Source organism: Amia ocellicauda, chromosome 3 (genome assembly GCF_036373705.1).
Source record: "Amia ocellicauda isolate fAmiCal2 chromosome 3, fAmiCal2.hap1, whole genome shotgun sequence".
NCBI classification, from domain to species: domain Eukaryota; kingdom Metazoa; phylum Chordata; class Actinopteri; order Amiiformes; family Amiidae; genus Amia; species Amia ocellicauda.
In genome coordinates, this window is record NC_089852.1 from 39614059 (window position 1) to 39630541 (window position 16483).

General features: G+C 38.5%; 1 protein-coding gene across 2 annotated transcripts in view; it reads left to right on the top strand.

Annotated features, from left to right (window-relative positions):
* maml2 (mastermind like transcriptional coactivator 2) overlaps positions 1-16483 on the top strand; it is a 61004-nt gene that overhangs the window by 17444 nt on the left and 27077 nt on the right. The gene's annotated exons all lie outside the window — the stretch shown is intronic.

Genomic DNA, 16483 nt, shown 5'->3' on the forward strand with positions numbered 1-16483 from the left:
CATCTCCACGGTGGGGGGGGGGGGGGGTGTAATATTTTAGGCATTTTTATTTACAGAGTCATCGCATTAAGTTCACCAGTTGAAAGGGTGTTATCTGCCCTTTGTTTCTGTTTTTGTTTTCAGCTTCTCGGCAACACTAAACATTGCACAGTTGTTTACTATACTTATCGTGCGTGCCTTCATACTGTATTACTTGTACTCCATTAAACCGGGTAGTCTGGGACCTCAGTCCCTCATGTAAACAGTACAGGAGACATATCCAAGCAGAGGTTTTCTGAATCTGAATTACAGCAGGAAAAGGATTGCGTTGTATTTGTTGTCGAATACCACAAAAAGACTCGGGTTGATTCAGCCACATTGAAATATGGAGTGTAGAGTGTAGTGTCTGCAGATTGGACCAGCACTTTGCTAAACCGTTTTCCTCATGGATTATCGAACATAGGGAAGGATTGTTTCTCAAATCTGGTAGCATCACTGTACAATAATGTAGAAAATAGCAGTAGTAGTAACCCCTGCCCCAGTCCCCTCTGATACACCGAAAATCATCAGCCATGTTCTGTACTGGTCTTTAGAAAACTGGTAACTAGGGAGTTTTTCGCAAGGGAAAAACACAGTGCCATTGTGTGTGAAACTAGTGGTCTGTTCAGCTGCAGAACTGGCCTTTTTCTGTCTTTTTGTGAGCGAACACTGAGGGTTTTGCAGAGGGAAAGAAAATCCCACTTCATTGCGGCAAGGGCTGCCGTCTCCACAGTTCATAATCGACACTAGAGAATTAGCAGAAGACAGCTGGTTTCTACTGTATGAAAATATTTGTAATTTAATCTTTATACATTTTTAATCTCGGATGATGGGATTGAAATTAAATTGTGAATAATTTAGTTTGGTTACAAGCACATTAAAGCTTGTGAGGTCTTAAGGTTTTTATAGAGGAGTATTTGTTGTTTAAAGAAGGGCATTGTTCGTTTCTGTTGGTAGTTGGCAGCACTGTATTATTTTTAAAGACGCTGCTTTTTCCTTCTTGACAATATTAACATTTCTTAGATATTGATTTTGTTTATTGATTCCTTTCTGTTAGTTGCCAGCAGAGTTATTTTTAAGTCAATAGGGCTGGTTTGTTTATCTAACAAGCTGAAGTTATTAGCTGTCTTTCAGAGGGTCTTTGTATCATGCATTAGTGGAGCTAAATAAGATTGAAAAGATATGTGCTGAGTATAGCGAAGGACAGGATCCGCATTAAACTGTATAGAGACAATTGAATTCAGTCTGATTTTGATTCAAGATCTTTCATATCTAATCATTCATTACTGGATGGGATTTCTGTAAATATCTGGCACATATTTTTTTATTCCATTTCCTGTTACTGTGTAGCTGAAGTAATCAATTTGTTAGGCATTCTCCTTATACTGTATATACAGAGAAACAGATGGTTTATATGAGCTTTCCTGCACTGACCAGAAAAAAAAACTGAAGGAAGGTGTGAAATACTTTCCCACAAGCTGCGTTATTATCAGATTGATACAAAACAGAAAGTTTAGCAAGTAATAGTTTCAATTTCTTTTGAGTAAGTTAATATAAAAAAAAATAACACACTTAAAATGGCAACATTGTAAAGCGTGATTCAATCTAATATTTACTTTTTCTGCAGTCAGCACAGGCCATACACACACACATTTTGCAATTGCAGCATCCTGTTAAAGATATTCAGATTTTTCTACTAATTTTATGTTAAAGATTTCATGCTTCGTGTTTTAATTGGCTGTTTCTGCACGTTTCTTACAGGTTACAAAATAGGTTCTTATTTTTAAGTTAAGCGTGGCAAAAAATACATCCACTGATGATATACTGACTCTGAAAAAGGCCATGTCAGGATGTATTAATCTTTAGTATAAAAAGATGAATGCTGCTACATTTTACAGCTGGACAACATTTAGCTAGACAGTTCTGTACATATAAAACATCAGGCTTTACTCAGTTTTCAACTAATTCACCTAATAGACCAGAGCACCGAAAACCCTCTCTGGGCTGATTAATGTCCGACAGAAATACAGAAGTTATGATATAGGCCTAGCTGTATTCATACTGATCTGTTAGATAAAAGTGTGGAATTTACCACTTGTATTGTTGTAATTATAAGTAAGTTTCTGAAAGTCAAACTGTATGAAAAGCGTGGGGAACTCTTTGATGGCACTCAACTGAAACAGTTTCCAGTATAGATGGTTCAATTTCTGACTCAGGGTAAATATCTTAGAATTCCAGAGTGACACAGTACCACCTCATTTAAATTGGTGGCCTAAAATTATTCTGCGACTTCTGTCAAATATTGTTCAACTCTGCAACCACAATTAAAATGTTTTTCTGTGTTAATTAACCTGTGTGTTAAGTGTGGTTGATTAAATATAAAATACAAAATGACAAAAACAAAAAAATTGAAACTGAAACAAAACTGTTAAGCCAGGAAATGTTTCTACCCACAAACGCACTAAACAACGCTTTCCTGAGTGACTGCTAGAAAATCCTACTGTGCAGGCATTTGCCCGGCTTATTTTACCTACCAGTTATGACTATGAGTTTGAACACTACAGGAAGCACTACAGGATTTCATCATCTGTAATGTTTGTAACACGTGGTTGGCTCCAGCCTATCCTGTTGATGCCAGTTCCCTCCGTTCTTGCTCCACTCTTGGTCTCTCCGAATAATGATTCTTGCTGTCGACCACAGGTAGGCTGTTACCCCAAAATTCGCCAAGAACAACAATTTGCTTCCAACCTTATCAATATGAAATTGTATCAGCACCCTTAGTCAATCAATTGTTCATTGGGCCTCAGCTCATTCAGGCTGTGTGCTCCATGTGACTCCAATGGCGTCGAAGATATTTGTTTTTTCAGTGGTAAATGAGAGGTTTTATTGTTAATGTTTATACATGAAGAAAAACATAAATTATTTTTAATGAAGGATATATGGCTCAGGATGAGAGAGGTTATATTTTGGATTTGGGTTGGGCTAGATTTACGTTGACTTCCAATACATTTTTACTGGACTGAATAAGATGAAATGATTTGCATATTGTGTGTAGCTTCACGTTTTGCTGTTATGGGATATGCAGATATGGATTAGGTTCAGGCCATTGTTAGGAAAGCTAATTCATTTTCTTTACTACTTTACTCTTGAAATCTGAGCTTTCCTAATAGGCATACCATATCTCCATGGCCTAGATTTAGGTTGTGACACCAGACTGCAAACATGTTTCAGCTGGCCAGTTGAGCAGATGACCAAAGGGTTAAGTGTAAGCTTAAGAAAGCATTCCTCTCTATTGTCCTGTTGGGGTGTTTGCTCAGGTGAGGGTAAACTCCAACTTGGGGTTAGAAACTCATTCATTACGTTTTCCTGCAACGTTTCAGTGGAGGCAGGTAGGGGTAGCACTTAATGTGTGTATTAGATTAATCTAATAGGTTACAATCGATTATGTCCCTGCCTCAGTCAGAAAATAGGTGCACCAGTTAGTTGATCTTGGAAGAAGGACTGCTTTGTAAGCTGCTTACTTATTTGAAATAAATCCCAGTTTGGACAAGTTGCACAGCTGTAATAAAAGAAGAAAAATAACTTTTGTCTCTTATCATTCATAGACAGTACATCACTCAGTTTCTCCCTGTGGTGGAGTAGCCACTTGTTCTGTCTGACCGCATATTTATTAGATAACATTACCCAATAAAACACATCTCTCTTTTATCAAATACCCAGCCCTCACCAACCACTTGGTCTTAACAGCCAATTTAGGTTTTACTTCAAATGTGATGTAGTGACTGTTACTTTTATAATGTAGAAGAAACAATATTAAGATGGTCAGATGTTTTTTATAACACATTACAGGAGTAAGGAAGTGTCTGCTGATATAAGTGCAGTTAAATATTTGGAAGTACTGGTTATCTTGTTTTGTTACATGTTAGGCAGATTTCTTAATGAAGAATAGCCAACAGTGGCTGTGTAATGTTACGTATTAACATTTCAAATTATATTATACCCCTCTCTCTCTCCCCCCGTCTCCCTTTCCCTCTCCCCCTCTCTCTCTCTATATATATATATATGTACATTCTCAATCATAATTATGTAATATGTGTCTCCTGATGTTTTTTTAATTACTTATGTATTTTTGTATCTTATATTGCAAATGTGAACTGAATCTTCTAATCTCAATATCCAGTTTAATGTGTTTTTTCGAAACCAAGCATGCATCTCTCTGTGTAACCCCTATAGTGGAGGGGGTAAGGGGGTAAGCATATATATTTGGAGAATCTGCTGACTTCTGATGTCAACTATACACCAAAACTAAACAGATTGCCTTAATTATATGACGGGTGCACTTTCAGTCCTTGGTTGTTGTAGTAGTTTGTTTTTATATCCTCTTAATTTCACATTTGTATCTTTAGATCTGGGAAAGGAACAGGGCAAGGTCTGTGGAATCCTCGCTAGAGCTGACGGGTATCAGTGCTGTTGCAGAAGTGGCATAGTAATCGTTTCTAACATCTGGAAGCTGTCTTGAAAGGGAATGGAACATAATGTACTTCTTACCATTTTAATATTTATAAATCGGTATACTCTGACCGCAGCACCCACTGTACTATGCCTGGTTAGATGTGGGTGTGATCCACCACCTTGTACACTCTCTCCACAATACGCCCTGCAGTTTCCCTTCAGATACAATCAGCATGTGTAAACTTGCTTGGAAAAAAGAAGTGTGAGATTTTTTTTCTATGTGATTCGCTACTGTTAGCAAGATTATTATCTCGAGATGAAGACATTGGTTGAATGATGAACCATTGCATACTAAGCTTCCATTTTACCTCCCCCCCCTTGTCTTTTTCTGCTTTTATATCTTACTGAGATTGATACTCTAAGGCACTGACGCAACAAAATGTGAAAAAAAGTGTAGCCTTTCTATAGGCACTGTTTAACAGAGTTTGCATTCAAAAGTGTTAGTTAAAAATGTTCAAGTTGCACCAAAACATTAAATATGAATTGTATTAGGTTGTATTTCTACCTAGATTTAAAGGATTTTATATACAGCTTTGGAATCAAATTGAGACCACTGCAAAATTATTAGTTTCTCTGGTTTTACTCTTTATAGGTATGTGTTGGGTAAAATGAACATTTTTGTTTTATTCTATAAACTACTGACAACATTTCTCCCAAATTCCAAATACAAATATGAATGGAATGGAATGGCTGCCATACATGTAGAAATGCTGATTTAAGAAACATTTTCAGTGGTCCCTTAATTTTGTCCAGAGCTGTATATATACATATAGTGTGGTGCACTTCCAGGTGGGGCACAAAATGGCCACCTTCAAGGGCACTGCATTCCTCAAAAGCCCTGGGGGATGAATCGCTCTTGGGAAGCACCTGACCCCCAGGCCTTCCCTGATTAGCCTGGCTCTGCATGAAGGCAGGAAGCCAGCACACCTTGTTTGCTGGAGGGTGAGTTGGAGCAATTGAGAGACTGAATGGAAGGAAAGAGGGCTGAGGCTTGATAATGACTTTGTGGATTAGATCTGTTTTAGAGAGCGGGCTGTTCACAAGTTTAAGTAGGCTCAAGAAGTAGCTAGGCTTTTGTTCGGTTTTGTGTGTCTGTTTTGCTCACCTCAACACTGTAAATAATAAATATCCCCTCCTTTCACCAAATCCCTACTCATGTGTTTGCCTAGACCTGCCTATCTAAGAGCCCTGTCCATCCCAATATATAATATATGCATACCTGTTTTGAAACTCAGGCCACAGTGTATAGATTTTGCTATGTTTGTTATTAGATGTCAGACTTTAGAAATGGTTTATGACTGAAAAATGAGTGCTAGGGATTGGACTGTGAGCCATATTAATGAATCGCAGCTATCATGCCAAGTGTAATTACCATTCTGAAAACAATAATAGCCCATAAACCACTGAGGCCTTTAACTACTGTTTAAGATGTGCTGCTATCAATCTTGCAGTTCACTGTTCCTTTTCTACAGTGATTATGCTTGGAAGAATTCTGCTTACTCTCAGCTATTAAGAATATGTATTTTAATTGATGTTTTATGCCTTTATCCTAATCATGGTTTTACACATGCTTTTATGCAATGTTCTGTACACAACATTACATGGTTAGCAACATAATGTACATGTCTCTAAACATAAAGAATTTAAAGGAGGTATTCAAATAGTAAGTGCAAGTATATCTACATATACAGCTCTGGAAAAAATTAAAAGACCACTCCAAGTTCAGAAATCAATGTTAAGTGGTCTCTTAATTTTTTCAAGAGCTGTATACTCCCAGTAGGGTAATGTGTCTCCACATCTTCGTGACTAGTCCGCTTATGAATGTCATCCACTTTGACAGCGTGATGGAGCCTTTGCTCTCTGTAGTCACATGAAAAATCACTGCATGTTCCTGAAAATGTCTGTTGCTTGTGTTGTCATCCATCGTTTTAGTATCTCGCCTATTATTTTATACGTGTGTGTACAGGTGTATCTAAAATTGACCTTTTGAATTGTTCAGTGGAGTTAATATTGCCATACCATACCAAGGAGCAAAGTATTGAGGAACCCACAGCTACTGCAAACAGTATATTGGGGAAACGGATTCTGAAATGAAAAATCACAATCTGAGGTCATTCTATATTGTGTGTGTGTGGCCCATAGGCCACCCAAGGAGAGGGCACAGATTTAGCCGTCATCATTTCCCAATCTTTATCGAGTAACATTTAATAGCAGCCCGACTACTAATAGTCAGCCCAGAATAGATGCTTGCGTATTGTAGCCAAACCGCTGTTCTTCTTAAAACAGCAAACTGACCCTCGCTCTGTACAGCAGCTCGGTTTGGTTAAATAGGTCATTGTAAAGGAAAGAGTAACTGTACGTGACGTTGACAGAGAATAGGAGCTGTCCTACCAGGGGCCCAGATCAACGGCATATTTGAGGGTATGGTTCTCGTTGTGTCTTTTTTGTAGAACATTTGCAACTAAATGGAAGCCACTGAGAGGTTCCAAGTCTTTATGAGCAGCATTGCAGTAAACCCCATTTTCACACCAGTCAATGCGCTCTTAAAATCATGCAGCTTCAAGAGGGAAAATGTGGGCATAACCCCTTCTTGACCAATACATATACTGGCTAAAATTAAAGCAAAAGTGAATTTGTAAGCCAAAAAATGTTGTCCTCGCTCTACTGTTTAACATTGTGAAAGAAAATAAATTATAGATTGATGTGTTAAAGTATGATTCCGTCTCATTTTAACAAATCCGGCACTTGCGATTGTGAAATGTCATTAGGATGTGTAAACTGTACAAGGATGATAGACAAAGTTAGATCATCTAGTCCTTGAACTACTCCACTTAAAATTATACAGCTCCTAATGCATGAAATATTTACTTGAAAAAAAGTATCAAAACAAAGAAAGTATAAATGTTTTATTTCTCTAATACCTTGTTGTGTCTTCAGGAGGTCTGTTGTGTCCTTTCTGGATACATATTTCAACAGAAAATGAAAAAAAAGTAAAATTCTGCGCAGTTCTCCTTGACTGTTGAGAAACAGCTTGTGGTTAGATCAGATGACAATTTCAGGCTAAAGTGTTTGCTTTCAGCAGCTGCAGTTTTAAATGCAAACACAGAAACACTCCAGAAACACACACAAGCTCTCACAGGTAAACACACACAAACACGCAACCAACATTTGCCAGAACGAGTAATTTACTCTATAACCAGAAGGCTTTTCTTTCATGCTCTAATATTAAGTGTATCCCATGGTTCCATATTCATTTGTCTTACTACTTACACCTTTCAAATATCTTTTTATGGTAAGATATTGCATGTATCACCTTTTTCCCCAAGCATGGAATGCGCTTTAGGTTTCCCAGATTTTTCTCATCTTGTGACCAGGGAAAACCTTTTGGAGTTCTCCCCACTATTACCTTCTCAAGATGAAAATGTTCATCATGTGATACAACCTTGGCATCTAAATGACTTAACCTGCATAAACAAGTTTTATAAACGCAATTAGATTGAGGTCTTCACCTTTTTAGAGATCCATTATTGTTTTTGCCATGCCTTAAGGGGTATAATTTCTCTTGAATTGTCCAGCTTTGTATTGCACCTTTTAGGCTTACAATGTCTCCCTTTGCTTGTTTTCTGAAACTGTATTGTCCTCTTTAAAAAGGAGGGAAACTGGTAAAAGTTAAATTCTTGACACAAACAGGAAATAAGAAAAAACAAGTTCCTGGGTTTATATTCATTAACCAAGACCTTTTTTTCTTTCCACATTTAAGTTTCTGGAAAATATCTTCTGGAGTTTCTGTGCAGCATATATATTTTAGATATAGCCAGAGAAGAATGTGTGTCCTACAGTAGTGTTTTGACTGAATACCTTACTTGGAAAGACAAAATTGAGTGGGAGTTTAATCAAAGTTTTTCTTCTTCTTCTCTCGTGTTCAAAGAGATGAGATCAGAAGGAATCTAGTTATGACTATTCCTTAATTTAGTAGCTCTAGTAGTAAATATATTAGTCACAGTTATAATAATAATACTGATAAAAGCCTAATACTGCTTACAGAAGCTTTCCTGAAACATTGCTCATAAGAGTAAACCGAAATTCTCTAGCATCAATTACTTTCCTATTTTTCTGCATTATGGAAAGCAAGCTCTGTGAAATTGTTGCACATTTAATCCTGCAGGACAGAGAGCTGCTTCACAGAAATGGTTAACTCCAAATGCAGTAATAAACGGTTTGTATCAGTTTCGAAGTGCAGTGACATTTAAGTGCACAGAAATGAGATTACAGAATTCAAGACTGTCGGGGCGGTTGGAGATTACAGCCCTGTGCTGCACTGGCACCCGCACCCTTTGAATGGTTAAGCTGGCAGCCAATAGCAGAGTGAATTATAGTTCAGCCTGGGTAATACTGTTGGTTCATCAAGAATTAATGCTAGAGTTGCAGTTTGCTTTGTGTACTTCACCTGCATATTGAATAGAATTTCTTATTCAGAGGTGACCAGCTTTGGCCTTCAAGAATGACAGGGTCGTCCTGTTTTTTCCCCTCTGACACTTAATTATCTGAGTTGAGAGTTATTTACTGAATTGGTTAAAATGACTATTGCTTGGTGAGGTTGCTGCTGATTTGCATGAATCTAAGCCAATCCAAGCAGGGTTAGAATGAAGGACTAGAGTGAAAGTACTTCTTTGTTCCTATTCTTGACCTCATCCCTCTCCTGCTTCTCTCCAAAGGAATAGCCTGCCTTCACTTATTGACGTGTGTGTTATGTCAGGTGGATATTGGTATTAGAGTAGGTGCATCTGTACCTATTGGCAATATAACTTTTTTTTGAGAGAGAGATACAGAAAGCATCTTATACTATTGACCCCATGTGCACTACAGTCACAAATGCATGGTCAGTACCTAAAAAATGAAATCCTATACAGTGATAGCAGGGCGAACCCACAATGGTTAACTCGCTGGTATCATTTCACACTAATCTTTTGCTTTCACAGCTGAGTATTTCCCAGGTTTCTCTGTCCAAGTTCTCTCTGGCCTGCCAGCTGGCATCAAGTCCCTGATAATTGCATTGTAGATTTAACCCCTTAGGTGCTCTAGCAAAACCTTTTTGGTTGGCAATGACCATCCTGGCAATAGGATCTAGTCACTGCAATGTCAGATATATTTTAGACATAACAGTGTTTGGTATTGTATATATTCTACCAGGAATTCAGTAACACATGTTCAAAATGTATTATTTGTATTACTCTAACATTTAGCAGCCATGATAGTTCTTCAATCTATTTATTTGCTGCTTTAAGTCCCTCATCCGTACAGAATGCATGCAAATCTTGTGGCATCTTTAGATATTTGCAGCTAATTGAAAGCACAGCAATATTACCTTCATAGGATCAGTAGAGATTATGTAAATACCTAGAATTAAGCAATCTTTCTTGAAGACATCATTGAGTGCCTGTGACAGAAAAATATGACTGTTTTCTGTCTTTGAGAAACTGTGCAATTAAATGATCTTCATTGACTACAGTAAACAGCCTGCAATCACATTTGTATTTTGTCCTTAAAGGTTATTGATCTTATGATGCTCTTCTGACAACATTGGTTTTAAACATGTATAAGTAAAGCTCATTATCATATGGTATAGTTAATGATATTTGTTAATTATATTCTTATTTTTGCTTCTTTGTGTGTAATTGTCATTGCTTATACAGGAATATAGTGTATTATTGCTGTTCTGCAATCAGGGTAAAAGAAATCGTTCTCATACAATAAAGTCCATTGCCTCTCCATTATTGGAGTGAACTAATTAAAGATGGAATAAAGCAACGTTTGATGCTATCCAGGTCTTACCCTGTGATTATGTAATGATAACTATAAAACTGAGGACCCCGGGGAACATCTAAATATGTACCTGTCCCAGAGTGTGCTGGACAGTCTCTTAAATAGCTCTGCCTTTCAAAAGTGTATTTATTAAGCTAAAGCATCCTCATCTCTCAGTTAAAGTGGATGTATGTTAATTGTACATTTGTAGGCTTTCACTATTGCCTTGTGATTGCTATTTTCTTTCACTCTGATTATTTTATCTTCCACTAAAGTGTAGTACTACACACTGATAAACAGAGTTTGATCTTGAGAAGGATAGAGAATTGGTCTCTGCTCTTCAGGGAACTTAAAGGTCTTGTACTTTCTCCTGCAAGCAATTTAAAGTTTTATTTTCTTCAACAAACCATTATCGATACTTAGTTCTGTCCAATTGGTTTTGTTTAAATTGTTAATACACACACACACACACACACACACACACATACACACAGATATGCCTCAAGAGGGGTTTTGGAATACCATCTGTAGACTTACTGTAGTCTTAGCTTGGAATGTGTGGGGGAAGTCTTTAGGGTTCTAGACGGAGCATGTTTAATATACCCATAAAAATACCAAAGACTTAGAATTGTGAACACCAACACACGTTTTGCAAGTGAAAATTGCTCTGGTGTGACTCACAAGTGGCTGCTCAGCGTGTGAGTCACTGGCAGTGCTGTCGTCTGCTTTGTTCTGGGGCTCATCTGCTTCCTGGACGCACATTCACAATGATAATGGCAACTCGCTACTGTAGGGAGAGCTCGGGAAAACCAGGCAGCTTGGCAGGGAGAGCTGCTCACTTTCTGCTTTCATTTGGGCTATCATGTCCTTCATACTGTGATTTAACAACAGCCGGATACAGTTTTGCCACCTCCGATCAAAAACTTCTGTCATGTTGAAGCAATAGAAAATGGTGGCACTCCATTAACCCCATGGCTGATTTTCCCAGGAGGGATTAATTGCAGCCTGATTACCATGACTAATTCTAACAAGCATATTATTGGGAGTACTTTGTGTAAAAGACTATGAATGCCGGCAGTATTCTCATCCAGTACGTGTTATATAATTGTATTAGACTTCACTGGCATGCTTAAGCAGATCTCCAACTTAATTATTTTGAAAGCTAAATGCAGATCATTAGGAAACTGTACTGGACCATCTGCATTTCGAGAGTCTAATGACAGTTTGAGCTTGGAGTGTTATTATAGCTGAAATCAGCATCTCGGATTACCGGGGTGATTGCGTTAAAAACATAGGAAGTAGCCCGACGCCGAATTGTGTTATATCTGAAACAACCAAAGACATCTGTGTGGTATTCCACACGGAGCGCCGCATTCCAGGCCTCGGTCATTCTTATTTTTGGAAATGGAATCATAAGCTTGTATTCTGCTCCGCTATGAGCTGTGAAATTAAGTGAAGGAAATTATAGTGATTTTAATCTGCAGATTTCAAAGTGGAAAGCTACGCTGAAGGAGCTAGAGGCTGGGCACCATGGTAACTATGGGGGGTTATACAGTGCCACAGAAAGCAACAGTTTTTAAAAGCTCCATAAATCAAGACAGTAGAGTATTTATATTTTGAATTATTAATGGTTTGTTATAACTTACTCGGGTGTAAATAGTACTGACAGAAGGGGGGGGGGGAGCTTGTTCGAGTGCATCACTTCAGATTGTCTTTAAAATGCACGATGATCTGAACTTCTTGCAGCATTTTATTTTCTGTCCTAAGCTGAACTTGTGATGTCATTCTATTGTGGGTCTCCAGTAACTGAGCCTGTGGAGGTTTTTTCCTGTATTTTGAACATTATCCTCAGTGACCTCTGAGACTACAAAACTCAATTTCACTTTGGAGCTTTACTTCACATCATAAATGATTCATGTGTTAATTTATATACCGTGTTTTATCGGTTTGTGTATTTTTTTTCACTTGTTCACACATGAATCTGTGCAGGGATTTAGCCATCATGCTCTGTTCTGCTCAGTCACTCTGTGTTAGAATGAAAAAGCAGCAGTATGACAAGAGGAAGCAAGGTGGAAGTGAGGAGAGACACTGTGAATGACACCTACTGGTAGAAACCAGTGCCAGGGGTCAGGCACACTCAACCAGCAAGAAGGGGATGTCTGCAAGAGTCACAGAATCCCTGTGATCTAATCCAAGAGCCTCTGCTGCTTTCATAGGACATCATGTGGTCTCAGTAGAAAACAACTTCACCTGCCCGGTGCACCTACTTCTTAGATGTTGTTTCCAACGGCCAGAAATTAGATGTTTTTTAGTTTTGGAGTTTTAGCTTAAAATTGCGGAAGCTTAAGTGACCTTGTATTTGTGTAACATTTCAGATATTCAATCCACGTGCTAACACAAATATGTACTGGGGTTTGTGTTGGCTTGTTCTCCCTTTAAAGACATTAAAATTACTTGAAAATGAGTAAGAAGAAACAAAAAATAATCAACACTGGTGTAGATGAAGCCGTTTGAAAACCCTCACTGTCTTATCATCTCCTGAATGCTGTATAGAAGTGCAATGCTCGTAATAATCTAGGATTTCAAGTATTTAACTAACAGTCCTGAGCTTTTATCTACTGCATGCATGTGTGTTAATGCTTCGATGAGGTGTGTGTTTTGTGTTTTAACTAGTAGAGAACGGCACTGATTCTTCCCCCCAGTGATGCCTCAGCATGGGGAAGCTGTTAGAGATGATGAAATCAGTTCCATGTACAGGAAACGGGGAGCCGGGCAGCTCAATAAACCATCTGAATCGTCTTTGAGAAAGAAAACAGGAAGACAACTTCCTCTCTGCTTATGGGCCTTTTCCTGTGGCAGGAGCAGGCGTGTGCTTTGTGTTTGACGTTGACTGGGAAACAGGTACACACAGCTGGTGAGAAATGACCAAGTATGGTCATAGAGGCTGTGGAAACTCAACTGCACGTGGAACCATGTGCTGCTTTCATATGCTCCTCTAAACCGCATCCATTATCAAGTGCTTTCCTATAATCTTCTGATCTATCAGAGGTCTTCCTTCAAACACTTCACATAGCTCTTTAAGACCTTAAGACTTTAAGATTTGGGCTGTTTGAATTGACCTGCTCAAAAATAGGAATGCAATATCCCATTCTTTGTTGTTTATTTCATGAGGAGGCACAAACAATCTGCTTCCAATCCTAAGTCGTTCATCCATGTAACATCCAAGGGTGCAGCGGAGGAACCTATGTCCCACAGTCTGCAGAATAATGATCACTCTCCTTTTCATGTAAATTACCCAGGGTTTACACGATCATGTGTTAAATTTTACACAAGAGACACTGTGAAAAAGCGTATAGATTTCTCTTAGATAAATATTATTCATACTTTGCAGTTACAGCTCGGAGTAAGCACCATGTGCATGATATTGTCACCCTGTGATACATCTATGCCAGCAGATAAGGTGAAGAAGTGATGATTGTTAAACTAGAGGTTTTATTATTGTAGTCTGATTTGGAGTGTAGCCAGGGCTTTAGGGTCAGCGGCACCTTTAGTCTTTCCATTAGTACCATGCTATCTTAATTGACAACAAGTAGTCAGGGCTTCACTTTCATGTCTCAGACAGCCCCTCCTACTTCACAATATCTATCCCCTGTCATCATACTGGGGTGTTGGTTTGCATTTTTCTGGTCCAGAGGGAAGAGTGCCATCTACTGGTCTACCAACACCACTTCCAACACGAACTGGATTTTCTATGGACATGTCCCATCCAATTCCTGATGAAGCCCAATCTCTCCTAGCTTTTGAGATCTGACAAGATTAAGTTTGAAGATGAAGTAGGGCCAGATTAATGTACAGTGAGTCATGTACACATACTGCAATAGGAGGACATAAAAGGGCAGCCCGATGGTCTCCTCTCCCTAGTCTTTCTGCTATCAGAGTGTCCAGGAGAACTTCTCCATATGCCACATTGACATAGCCTCTGCTTGGGGGGGGTGTAATGCTTTGCTTCCTGATCCAGAGCCATTTCAAGCGAGTGGCAGGTCCCGTGTGATTGCAGTTTGCCAGGGTTCCTATGAGCAGAGCACGGCCTGGTGGTGCTAATTAAGTTCTCAGTTGCCTGAAGGGGGAGAAAAAAAAATGTTGCTTCATCAGCTTTTTGCTTAGCGCTTCCTTCCAGGAAACTGTTCAAATATGATTTACATTTCCTCCACCCACCCATTCAAGCTTGCTCCAAGTTTCCAGTAAGCCTTCTCTCCTTCTCTCTTGCTCCCTCTTTTTCTCTTTCATGCACAATGCATTTTTTGTTTGTTTGTTTGTTTGTTTATTTAGCCTGTTATTCCATACAAGAGAAATGGGCTACTTATGAAAAAATGTATCCTATCCTGTAGACTCAACCAATGAGACTGAGTGAGATTTATTGCTGCATTAAATCTGCTCAGTACAAGTAGGGGCCACACCTCTAAGTGCATGACATGGGGTGGCTTGGGTTGTTCTCCAGATGGGCAAATTGTGGAGTGTCTCATGAATTTTTCAGTTAATCCAGTTTATTATAATAGACTGAAATATTGAACATTTTTGAGCAATGATTGAGGTTATTTCATTTGAAAAAAAAAAAATTGAGTGTAACTGTTGTATTTTGTAAAAACACATTTAATTCAACTGTACCCCCTCAATGTCTGCAACAGTTTCAGTACATGCATGCCATAACTTAAGGCAAAGCAGGAGGAATGAGGTGACAGCAGTGTCCTGTGCTCTGTGAGCCGGGCCGATGCGACGCGCTGATGTGATGTGACAGCTTGTCACACAATGTCAGCAAGCACCCTGTGCCACCAGGGTCTCGTCAGCTTGCTGGTATTCATCTGACACAGGGCCAGGGTTTAAACACATCCAGCATGTGGCCTCAATAAAGAAGTCCTGCTTCATTTTGATGTGGTGCTGTCAGAATGAGCAGCTTTCTTTTTTATTTTATTTTTTTGCGGTTAAAATGAATTTGTTCCAAAAAGATTCCTGTATGGTGTCCTGCACCTTCAATCCACATGATAGGTTGGTCATGTCTTTACTTTTCATGTCATCACAGTGAAAAAGTTACCTAACCTGTTATAGTATATAACTTCAGTATTGTACAGGAGTATACTGAACTGGTTCATAACAGGCTCCTGGTACTCATTGACGTGAGTTTTCAAACAGACACTGTTAAAAGTGGTACTACCTTCGTGACTAATCTTTGTTCTCTGAGTCCTTGATGTTTCCAAAACTCATACTGATTTGTAAAGTGTTTTAATGTGGTGTATCTTCATCTCCATATGAATTAATGATCATCCGCCCCACTCACATGCCTCTATATTCCTGATTACTGTAAACTGAATTCAGAGCAGTTTGGCTGGTTCTTGTTTTATTGTCTTAACAAAAGAAACCTCCTTTGAGTCGCTGGATAGAACACAGTCATCAGCTCACACTGAACCCGGCGCCTTTAGCTGCCAAGATTAAAATTAGCTTAAAAATATATTTTTTTAATCTTTAAATGCGTTCTATTCATGCCACAAATATGCAGGTACCCATTGGCGAGTCGCAGATCCTCGTCCTTCAGCCACAGTGTGTGGAAGATGCCAGGCTTTCAGATTATGTGGATGTGTTCTTCTGAGAGAGGCCACTGTGTTGTTGAGAAGGAATGGGCCAGGTTTAAATTTGATATGATCTATCTTATAATGGGGCTTTGTACATAATGCTCTCAACACAAGGGCAGGTACTCCGAGATGCAAACTATCCTCAGTATATTTCTTTTTGAATATTTATTTACTTAGTTAGCTATGCAAATGTGCATAACTTAAATTAAGACCGGGTTGGTTTATAATTTAGGTCTCCATTTTGAATTCCTTCTAAAATAATTTACTGAGATAACAGTAGGCTCTTGATGATATATTTGTGTGCTCACAGTTTATCTCATTACATTTCTGTACTTCCCTTTCTATAACATAGTGATATTATTTTAGTGCACATTTAATTTAATATGAATATTATCATTTTGTAAGTAAGGAAACATAGCTGTACCTATTTATTTCTTTTATTTATACATGTATTTATTTATTTATTTGTTTCTGCTGATTTATCTTTTCTTTTCCCCCGGAGGGCAACCTCAATCTCGCACAACTGT